The sequence below is a fragment of the Heterocephalus glaber genome, unplaced genomic scaffold (assembly GCF_053883595.1).
Source record: "Heterocephalus glaber isolate CG9 unplaced genomic scaffold, H.glaber_assembly_v1.0 deba00001097, whole genome shotgun sequence".
Taxonomy (NCBI): Eukaryota; Metazoa; Chordata; class Mammalia; order Rodentia; family Bathyergidae; genus Heterocephalus; species Heterocephalus glaber.
The window spans coordinates 4,389,338-4,401,190 of NW_028258191.1; positions in this window are offsets into that span (position 1 = coordinate 4,389,338).

Genomic DNA, 11,853 nt, shown 5'->3' on the forward strand with positions numbered 1-11,853 from the left:
CTGACACAAGAGTGCTTAGCCAATCTCCAATACTGGATATTTCTATTGTTTCCAGATTGTGTACTCTCATGAGGTATATTACAATGAACATCCTTATTCTTTTCCCAAACATGTAATGGTAATATCATAGAAGTAAAATAACTGAAATAGAATATATCTTTAGGTTTTTGATAGATACTGTCCAATTGCTTTCCAAAAGGAATGCATCATTTTCCTATCCCATCCAGGTTATAGAAATTTACCACCTCTCATCAACATAGAATACCATATTATAGAACTTTTAAATCTTGGGAAATTTTTTGGTTGAGAAGTAAGAATTGTGTCTAAGTTGAGTAAATGCTATTGTTCTGTGTTTCAGATGTATATAGATATTGCTATGTTTGCGGAAACACAAAATCATTTCAAAGTGTTGTTACATTCATTTGATCTATTTATATTTGTGCATTTTTCAGTCAACAGCTACTAATCACTGTCACACAGTGGTTTATCATTTTATTTCTTTCAAAAAAAGTGACTCTCACATTTAAAAATATTTTGAAGCTTGCAGTTACTTGGGAGCTCTTTTCTGCAAAAGATGTCTACCCAATCTGGCAGCACCCAGAGAAAACAGCAGAGCAGGACCTGGGACGGGAAGCCTGGCAGCTGCTCTTGACTTCTGTACTGACACAAATACAATCCCAACTATCCCAAGAGATTCAAAGAGGTTCCAAGGAAAGAACTCTCTGAGAGAAGTTTTTTTCTTAAATAAGAAATAAAGGTATTGTTTCTCTTTTTGTTTCTAAGTTCCGGAGTCCTAATTTCCACTATTGTGGAATCAGTATGAATGGATAATACCAACACAAACAAAATGCAATCCAGCCCATTTACCCAGGTGATATAAGCAGCATGCTCTGTGCCACTGCACTTGAAGTTCTTTGCAACAGGCTACGTGTCCAGTCCCTAATGCCTGCCAGAATGGTGCACAAATGAATGAATGAGTGGAGATAACCTTGTATGCACTGCAAACCTGGGCAGAAGAACATGGTTTCTATTCCCTTTCTCATTCTTACTGTTAATTAGGGTTTAGACTTTAGGGAAATCCTTTTGAAACTACTGGTAAAGTTGAGTCTGATTTAGACCTTTCCAAAAATTGGTGACAAAATTTAAAAAAAATATTCTTTCTGAACATACAACTAACTGCCTTCAAAATGAGGCTTCCTATTATCGATTCTACTAGTTACCTTCATCCACTAAAGAGAGCTATGGAAAGAAGTCTCTCTGAAGTGATTTTTTATCTCTCTTGTTGTGACCATGAATGCAGTCAACTTGATTGGATTAAGAAATGCCCAGGGGAGTAGTAAAGCACTCCTCTGAGTGTGTCTGGGTGGGTGGTGCAGGTGTGAGCTTGGGTACCACACATGGTTCCTTGCCCCTTTGTCTCTTGGACTCTTCCCCTGCTCATCTTCCAGGCTGCCATGAACTAAGTAGTTTTGCTTTGCTGTGCCCTGCTGCCACAATGTTTCTGGCTTGGAGCCCACAAACCACAGTTTCACCTGAAACTGAGCTAAATTAAACCTCTCCTCCTTTAAGATGTGGGTGTTGGGTATTGTGCTTCAGTGATAGGAAAGTTCACTAATTCAGTTATTACTCAGGTTCTTTAAGTTTTTAAATAGAGTATCGTTAAAATACAACAATTTTAGTATATGTGCTGCTGAAGCAAGCACCATTAAAATACAACAAAATCTATACTTTTCAGTGTACAATTCAGTGGTTTTTAGGATATTCTTAAAATTGTGCAACCATCACCACTTCTAATTACTGAATGTTTTCACTACTTCAAAAAGAAACTCCCTACTCCTGGCTCCTTGATGACCACTAATCTGCCTTCATTTCCTTCTCCTTCCCTCTAATTAATTATGCCTTCAGCCTTGGGGATGTGGTGGCCATTGTTATCACAGCCCTTGAGAATATTTTGTTTCTATGATGCTATTCTCTGTCACCTTCAGTAAATGCTATTGACCAAGCATGGAAACCTCAAGGAAGTTTCAGTATGACAATTGATCTTTGTCATATAAAGAGAGGTTGTGTAAAATGGCTGGGGTAGGATTAACTGAAGAGGGTGTGGATTATGGTCTTTGCTGAAGTAGAATATTGACTGTCATAGATGGCTGAAGATGACATTCTTTTGAAGAGAAAACAGCAAGGCAATTACTAGAGTTAAAGGTATCTGCCAACACAGAGTTTAAAGAAGGAGGTGTCTTAAATTCATTGGCAAAATACAAAACTCTTCTAACTTGCTGACAGTTTGCTGACAATTCACATTTAGTTTGAAAATGCAGTAAGATGTTCAGGAGAGATCTGCCTAGGAATGTGTGAGAAAGAAAAGCAGCTCCAACACCCAGGTCTTTGCCTGGCAGTCACAGCTAGGTTTGTCACCACTTTGAACATAACAGTTTCACAAAATACGAACATAAGGCCACTCTGTGACACTAATAAATCACATCCACTGTCCTATCAAGTCTGAACATGGATCATGTATCTTTTCTGTTGTTGTTGTATTGTTTTGTTTTGTGTTTTGGTACCGGGGATCGAACTCGGGACCTTGTGCTTGCGAGGCAGGCGATGGAATCAAGTCTAAACATGGACCAAAATATGAACATTGTTCAAATCACAAAAATGTTCAAACATTCCCTTATCCTGGCTAATAGGGGCGAATATTACTTGCTTACCAATCTCAGCATTAGCTTACCTTCATTTCCTTCACCTTTGAGATTAGATTTAAGATGAAAACTCACAGAATTACCTTTGTTTCATGGCAGCATCTGATCCAGAGCAAAGCCCAGCTTTCTGGGACCCTCCTCAAAATCAGGTAATACAATCTCAAATCCTACGATAATTTTTTTTCTAACATTTCTTGCTAATTTTATTTCATAGTTCTTCCTCATTACAGTGAGTAAAAGACCCAACTTGATTATCCTCAGATGTGTTCCTCATGGTCTTTGGCTGTAAGACATTGACAGAGGAATAGGTTGTCATCCTGTGAAGACTGATTTTAGGAGCTATATAGGGCAGGATGTGCTCCTCTGTGAGTTATTCCATGTTGTATAGAATATTAGCTCGTCTTGTGCTTTGTCCTGAGTGACTCCATTGTATAAAGCAGTAGTTTGCTCCACTTTGAGCAAAAATGCTAAGACTGAATGATTTGGTAATTTGTCTGTACAAACAGATAACCACTAAACTTATCAGAAAGAACAACCTCTATCTGTACAACACAAGCATAAGGCACAAACTGATACATTAATTGTGTTAGTAAAAATTACCCACTGTAAACTTATCAAATTAAACCAGGGGCACATGGACCATGAATTATCAAAGCCATATCAAGGAAAAACAGGCCCATGGACTTATTGAAAAGACTAGACCAACAAATGATGAGACCCCCTCACCTGGATCATATAAAAGAAAGGGCACCCAACAGTGGGGGACAGAGACACACGCACAATGACCTGTCATTGCTTCAGACTACCTGATGAACATATCATGAGGTCAGTGTATGACCAACTTAGGCTCAAATTCCCTGCCTGATGTGGCCCATTCAAGCTTTCTGCTGTCCAGACTTGGGCTTTTAACAAGTCCTATGCTTTCAGCAAGCCCACACCTCAAACAAGCTCTGCCACACGAGGTCGGCTCAGTAGGTAACCCCATCTGGCCATCTGCAATGACTTTTCACATCTCCGGGGGCTTTCTGCCTCTTGGAGTCCTGCAGTTGCTGCTAACCATTTCTTAGCTGTTCTGTAACCTATATATTATTGTGTGATGTGTAATTTGAGTGTTATAGATATGAGTAATTAAAATTAGAATAAAACAACGTATGATCACTCAGTTCATGGCTATCAAGGGAAATCTTGAGTACTCAGCCAACCGATGCTGCTGAAATCGATGTACCTTGTGAACTTACCATTATTAAATAAATTTTGACCTTGTAGAAAGACATAAATATATCATTTTAGTGGCATAACTTTCTTATTAAAGAAAGAAGACCAAAGAAAGGCTCCTTCCTGAAATTATTTCCACCTACCTGGCACAGGTAGAACCTGAAATTTCATTATGAGAATGTTATTCCTTTAGGTCAACATTTTGCCACTGGCTAATGCTCTTACAGAGGAAATGATTCTTGGAACATTTTTTTTTTTTTTTTTTTTGGTACCAGGGATTGAACTCGAGTCCTTGCGCTTGCACAGCAGGCGGTGAAACCACTGAGCTAAATCCCCAGCCCCTAAACATTTTTAATCATCAGTATATGACTTTAAATAAATCACTTTCATATTTCATTCATTGTTTAAGTTTCCCTCACATTTTAGCACTTCTGAAGTTAAGACATACCCTATGATTCGTGGGATCTGAAATTCTTTGAAACATGGTGATATTTCTGAGTTTCAACTTCCTCAATTGTGAGTTCCAGTAGTCTATTAAATACTATTTCCAAAACCTCACTTCCCATAATTTTTGCTTGTCTATGTGCTACTATAATGATATTCATATATTTGTTCTTTATAAAACTCACTTTTAAAATTTAAGATAATGTATCTTTGACTTTCTTATAATATCCACAAAATTTGAGGCAAACTATGCATAGTTATAGATTTTCCTAATCTGTAAAGTATTTAATATATTCTAATACATAGAAAACTATAAACATTTATGAAATACCTGGGGATGTTCCACCTAGAGTCATCTCACTTTCCACCCAGGGGTAGCTGTGCTGTGCTTGGAACCAGCTATTCTCTAGGCTTTGCTCCTGTGTGCACTGTCCATCACTGAGAGTTAAAAATCTCAGTTTCAAAGCTGACATGGACAAATGAAAGTATACACAATGGTGCACATTTTTTCCAAACAAAAATATATCATCTTAACTACTGATATGGCTTTTAAATAAAGATAATTGTGTTGAAGTTACCAGAGCTTGAAGTTTAATTAGCTTTATGTTGACAAAAAGCAAAGATCTCTCAATACTTGGAAACACCCATGAGGGATTTCAGATAGGATCTTTGTTTCAAAAATATTTTAAAACTTTTTTTTGTTAGGGAATAAAAGGAAAATGGATTTGTTCTGAACATCCTGGGATAGTCTCTTAGAAGAGAAAAGATTTTAGAAATTATACATCTTCTTCCCTTATTAACTCTAGCTGGAGGTCTCTTAGCCCTTTCTACTCAAAGCACTATGGTGGACATTGGCACGGGCTGGGAACTTGTTAGAAATGCAGACTCTCAGGCCCCAGTGGCAGCCCTGCTGAGTTGCAATCTGCTTGTTTTCTGGCCCCAGTGAATTATATGTTTTTTTGGAGACAGGGTCTCACTATGTAGTTCAGGCTGACCTTGAACTCACAGCAATCCTCCTGCCTCAGCCTCCCCAGTGCTGGGACTACAAGTGTGTGCCACCATGCCTGGCTCAAGTTTTATGCATATTAAAATTTGAAAAGCTCCAATGTAAACCATGGAAACCTATATTGGCCATGCCATACCTAAAAATAGTCCTTCACAGACATATCCCAGGGAAGTAGCAAGGAGACCAGAGGTCCCTGATATTTGAAAAGATTAGACTCTCATGTGCTTCCCCTCCACCACCTTTGAGGGACACCACATTACACAGGAGACTTAGGGAATGAAAGTTTATTTAGGGGGAAAAAACACAGTTTAAGTAAAATCAAAACCCCAAACCATAACTTGTGGTCTAGAGCTGATAGAGGGACTGAGCCTGAGAAGAATAAGATTAAAATATGTAGCAATAATTTTCTTCCTCCTTTCCACCAAATCTCAGTACTAGCTCTTGTACCTACACTTGCTGGCCCAGAAACACACCTGTCCTACACTACATAGCTTCAGGTCTGCTAGTAACACCTGAAGTGCAAAGTATAGATGTGTGGACAATCTTGTTCACATGGAAAATAAAATACTCATTTTACATTTCTATGAAGTAGCATTTTCCCTGGAAAGCACAGCCCAGAGGACTCCCTTATCAATCGGGACCTCTGTTCCTACCCTCCTGCTTTCATTTAGTCAATATTCAACATTTATTGAATGAACGAAATCACTTTCCTTCCTGGGCAGAAAGCCTCTTTTCCTTCCCAGCCTTTGTGGAAACTGGATTCTTCCAAGGATCATTTGATACCATATTTTTTTGTCATCCTAATAAATGAAAACAATCAAAATCATTTTTAAAAGTTTCTAAGGACTAAGCAAAAATGTGTTATTAAGACTGCTGAATGAAATGAGCCTATCAGAACACAAACAAATAGGCACAAAAGCCAGTGGCTGCCCCTCACCAGATTGTATTTTGCCTGAACTGTACTGTAATACTGAGATATTAAACTGTTTGATCTTTAGCTTATTCACTTCTTATCCCCAGGTTTCCAGGCTCCAGTGTTGCCACCATTTCATTTCTGTGTCATATTTCATCAGTAGATTCAAAATATTTTCTTAACCTTTCAGCGTTTGCTGTCAGGGGGTGATGGAATATTATTATTAGAACATTATCTCATGTAATTACATTTAGCGAAGGACTTTGACAAATTCATATGAAAAAGGGTAACATCATTTATTTGAGTTAAAGGTCTCACAATGTGTACATTCTAAAAAGCATATTTTAAACCCTAAATATTAATGTGTTTTACTTTTCTTCAAATACTTTCTAGCAAGGAGGAAGAATGGAAAAGAACAGCTCTTCTGTGTTCCTATTGTGGGCCAGACATATGCTAAGCAATAAAGAGAGATAATTAGAGAAAAATACATTACAGATGGGCCTACTGGGTGCCTGGTACTTTTTTGGACTCCAAGTGTCTGACTGAAATGTACAGTACAATCACTTGGAGTCTTTAAATATATGCACTAATGCCCAGAACCCATTCCCAGAGATACTTGAAACAATGGGTTGAAGTGGGACTGGGGACATCAGGGTTTTTTTTTTTAAAGTTCCCTAGGTGATCTGCCTGTAGGCTGAAGTTATAAACTACTTCTCTGAAACACACACATTTCTAGTATTGCATTAAAATCCTTTATATGCAAGTCAGAGGGGTAAATTTATTAAGACCTCAGGATACTAATGGACAGGACGTTTTCCTTCTATTTCTTGAGAACATAGGCCTTGTATTTCCAGTACCTGCTATGATACGCTAATGATGACAACTGCGAAGCTTCTTGAAGACATATCATACTGCCTGTCCCATCTCAAAAATGCACTGTATATTAAGTGGAAAAAGCTCCAAATAATGAAGGAATGATGAAGTGCCATGGTACTATATTACTTTCTTGAAACAAGAAGCTTAGAAATCCCCCTATCCCCACTGTTTCTGTCTCCATGGGTTAGAGTGAGGCACTCACCACCCATCTCCTCAGCAGCAAGTGACCAGCATGAGCCCTTTACCACAGACGGTCAGAGCCTTAAGTCCATCTCCTTGGACCCTCCCTGCCTTATCGAGGGATCCTCAGTGCCAGGGCCAACCAAGCAAGGGGAGCAAGTGGGGGGCACCTTCAGCAGGGGAATGAGCTATGATGTCATTTCCATAGACACAAGGTGCCAAGGACTGAATACTACTATCTGAGTAACTCTCCTTTATTTTCTTTCACAAAGAATTGCCCTTGTAAAAAAGTCTGAACTTTTTGATATGATTGACTACAGTGAGGCTGAGCTTTCAGGCCCTGAACAAAATTTGTATGATAGAAGGAAAGATATTATGCATGTGTCTGTATTTAAATGTTGTGTTCTTATGAGCTTCTTTCAACATTCTCTGATGCCAGAGTATATGTAGCATATCTTGATAACTTGATATATAACATGATGGGATGTATTACATTGTGTTTTGTGGGCTAGGGGCAGAGCTTAATGGTATAGTACTTCCCTAGTATAGTTAAGGCCCTAGGTTCAATCCCCGTTATCAAAATATTTATATTGGAATAAAAATAGTAAACACTGTGTTCTCACTACAGTATTACCCACTAAAACATAATCTTTTACTTCCAAGATTTGGATATGCTGGAGATCAAGTTCTTTTATGAAGCCTGCAACACTAAAAAAAGAGATGTTCTAACATAGCCTCTCCCATGGATGTAAGACTCTTCCTCCAGTATCATCTTTATCATAGATAAAGAAATCTCCACTATTTGACATTTTTCTATGTACCTGTGTGCAAGGCTCTATGCAGGATATTCTAAAAGGATCCATCAGCTACAGCACCAACCTTTGTGGATGTAACTAGAGTCCTCAGGTGTCTCAGTTGGGAAGATTCTAGCTCAAATGGAAGCATCCACTCTTCCTTAGAGGTACATGCAAAGACCAAACCCTGGGGAATACACAAAACAGCAGCAGGAAGTTCCTCAGAACTCTGGGGGCCCAGACTCCACACAGATCTGCCCTGTAACAACACCTGGAAATGAGTACCTGGCAGAAAAACAGTTCACCTTTGTGTAATGGCCTATATATAGAAGTATTCCACGAACAAATTAACTTCTTTCTCATTTGGCGTACCTCTCACTAATGCTCTTCCCCAAACCTTTACTTTGTGATCTTGATCATGTTTTGAAAATGTATCTGATTTCAAGAATGAGGCGGTAGGGTGTAAATATGTGTCTGTGTTATACAACATATAAAATATATAGCTCCAAATATCTCCTGTTAGTTCCTGTTATCACAGGCCCCCTAATTGGACCTGTAAAACAAATTGCCTCTTTATCAACTTACTTCGCACTCTATTTCTTTGCTCCTTCCTCTTAGGAGTTTTCAAGAGTTTTTTCATACTTTCCCAGTATCCCCAGAATTTTCAACCACTCATTTATCAAATCAACTTCCCCCATTAACAGTTAATGGCTAGAAAATAATTGTAATGAAGAAAATTATATGAGGTGCCAACCATACTGCCTTCATTTTCCTGAGACAAAATTTTCTTGGGATTTTGTTTCTACGTTATCCATAGTTTGATATATTTTTTCCTCTCACATTCCTCAATTTCTCTGTTTCTCTACTGAGAGAAAACAACTGCAGTCACTTAGAGAAATATGTTGAGGGTTAGAGTCGGACACCAGAGGGGATGGCAATAGTTTCCTAGGGCTGCGGTAACAAAGTGTCGTGAACTGGGCGGCTTACACAACAGAAGTTTATTCTTCACTGTTCTGGGGGCTAGAAGTCCAAGAACAGGATGTCAGCCAGGTTGGTTCCTTCTAAGAACTATGGGGAAAAAATGAGTTCTACTCCCCTCCCCTAGCTTCTGGTGGTCTTTCACATTCCTTGGCTTATAGAAGCATTATCTTGACATCTGCCTTATCGTCACATGGTGTTCTCCTCCTGTGTGTTTGTCTCCAAACTTCTTTTTCTGAGGACACCTGCTATGTAGGATTAGAGCGTACCCTAGTGACTTCATTTTAATTTACCTCTGTAAAGCCCCTATTACCAAATAGGACTATATCCTAAGGTACTGGGATTTAGGATTACAAATTTTGGGGAAAAAAATTTCAGTCTGTAATACAGCATGACTTTTTTCTGTTGTGTCCGTACTGGACTGAGATACATCTTGCTTCCTCAGTAGCTGGCTTGACTACCGGCCTGCAGTTCCTCCCAGTTTCTTTCTGGCTTTTGACAACATGACTCTAGTCTCATTTGATGTCATCACCCTTAAGAGGAGAGTGCCATTGTTGGAGAGAATGCAAATAGTGACTTAGTTTCAGAGAATAGTGACTTAGTTTCCTATCATCCCTACGGGAAAACAAAATCTCTCTCTCATTCGCATGACTTTCTTCCCCATTTCATCCTTCTGCATCCCCCACTCCCCACCCTACTCCCTGAGCTGTCACTCCACCCGACATTTTCTTCTTTCCCTCCTCAAAAGTCTTTCTGGCCTGTCACTACCTGCTGCTTTGCAGAAAAAGCAGCAGCTTATATAGTTCTCTTTCTCAAGCAGCCCCAGTGCTGAGCCTCCCTGCTATGGACTCTTTGTCCTGACCTAGCTACAGGCTTATCTGTGAGCAAAGAGGTCAATGGGACAAACTGAAAATGCCACACCTGGAAGAAAATGTGCTGAAATGAGTCAGAAAATAAATGGAAGAGTCACTGTAGCCATCCAGAAAACTGTGCTTGAGATGTCAGCTCAACCTTGCCCTGGAGGTTTCTTATGGGCTTCCTGGCTCCAGAGAATACCTCTTCACCATTTTTCAGGCTCGGGGGAACAAAGCTGCAAAAGTGGTTTTATTTTTTATTTTTATTTTTCACCTCCAGTAATCTGCCTACAACTAAATCATTGACAATCAGTGTTTTCCTGATGCTTTGATATCACATGAAATAAAAGGTAATTTTGCTGCAGGAAAACTTTTGTAAGCTACGTAAGTTTATACAGAGAGACTAGTGAAATTTACCAAAAGTCATCTCCCAATGCACCTGGGTATTACACTTTCCAAAAGGGTCATTTAAAAAAGGAAACCAAAAAGACTAAGAAGTGATCACAGTGAAAATTATATTTTGTTTGAAAAGATTCTGGCAAAGGGCATGACATAGTGAGTGTGGTAGGAATGACGTCTCTTGGAGTCAAAACACCTCTTACTAACTTGTGGCTTAGCCTCTGAGAACCTCAATGATTGCATTTTTCAGTTTTCAAAACAGGGAAAATAACTCCTCCCCAAAGGTGGATATTAAGTGAGAAATATGAAACACATGAACCTTTGGGGAACAGTTTAGATCCAACCCATAACAATACCCAACACTGGACATATCTCACACATACCCAGCATTGCTGACAGATGCCTTCAGATCAACAGCACCAGCAGTAGTGAGGCCAGGAGTTCTGCATGCTTAGACATTTCACCCTTCTCTCAAGGGTTCTTAGAGAACCTCTTTGCTCTTTTGCACTGGTTTTTCTATCTTCCATGACTTCTTTGAGAGGCCTCCTGTTAAACAACCAGGGAAAGAGCTAAAATGATTGCCAGAAATGAAAATACAAGTGTTCCTTCGACTGTGCGCTCAAATGTCTTCTCAAAGAGAAACTAAGGGATATTTCCTGGGCAGGACCTGGCTTAACATTTTTCTTTTAAAATGCATTCTTAGCAGCCTACAAGAAAAGATAGCTTCACCCAAAAGGAAGCTTTATCCAACTCAAAACCATTTCTTCACAGTTTAATTCTTGTCAACTTCTTTAGTGTATCCAAATTAAAATCTATTAGTCAGTCACCAGAGAGACCTTGAGAGTAAACCAGAAATAAGTACAGTAAATTAATGAATCAGAGGATATTCCCTTGTGGATCTCAAGCCCAACACAGTAAAACTTTTGCGGTGTGTGTTTTAGCTAGGTTTTTCACATTCCAAGTGCAAATATCTGTATGTTTTAGGGTCAGAGTTGGAGAAAGGGACAAAGAGCAATAACAGCAACAGCAACAACAACAACAACAACAACAAGGTACATGACGAATTGCAGCTGTTTCTTCTTCATATCCTGCAATTGCACAAGGGGAAGTGGAGGAAGCAGGGCCATCTATCAGGCGGGTTCAGACACTGGGCTGCCGGCATCTCATCCTCTCTGTAACCAATGTCTTCTCTGGTGCTGTCTCTCCAGGCAAGGAAGCAATGGCAGGCAACTGCCACCTGCTTCATGTTCTAATTTCTCCCCTTCCATACCCTCACCCTCAGCCCCATGTCTCCCAGGCAGAAAGGGGAGCACTGGGAGCGTCATGGGTGCATAGAAGAGGTGACCGGAGCCATTTCCTTTGCGCTTTCCCTGGTTGACGATCACACAGGAGTGGGCTAGAAGCTTCCTCTGTCACCTGAGACTCTTCAGGTCACCAAAGGGCCAATTTACCACCAGATGTGTCATGTGGTAGCCGGTTGGCTGCACGATTGCCT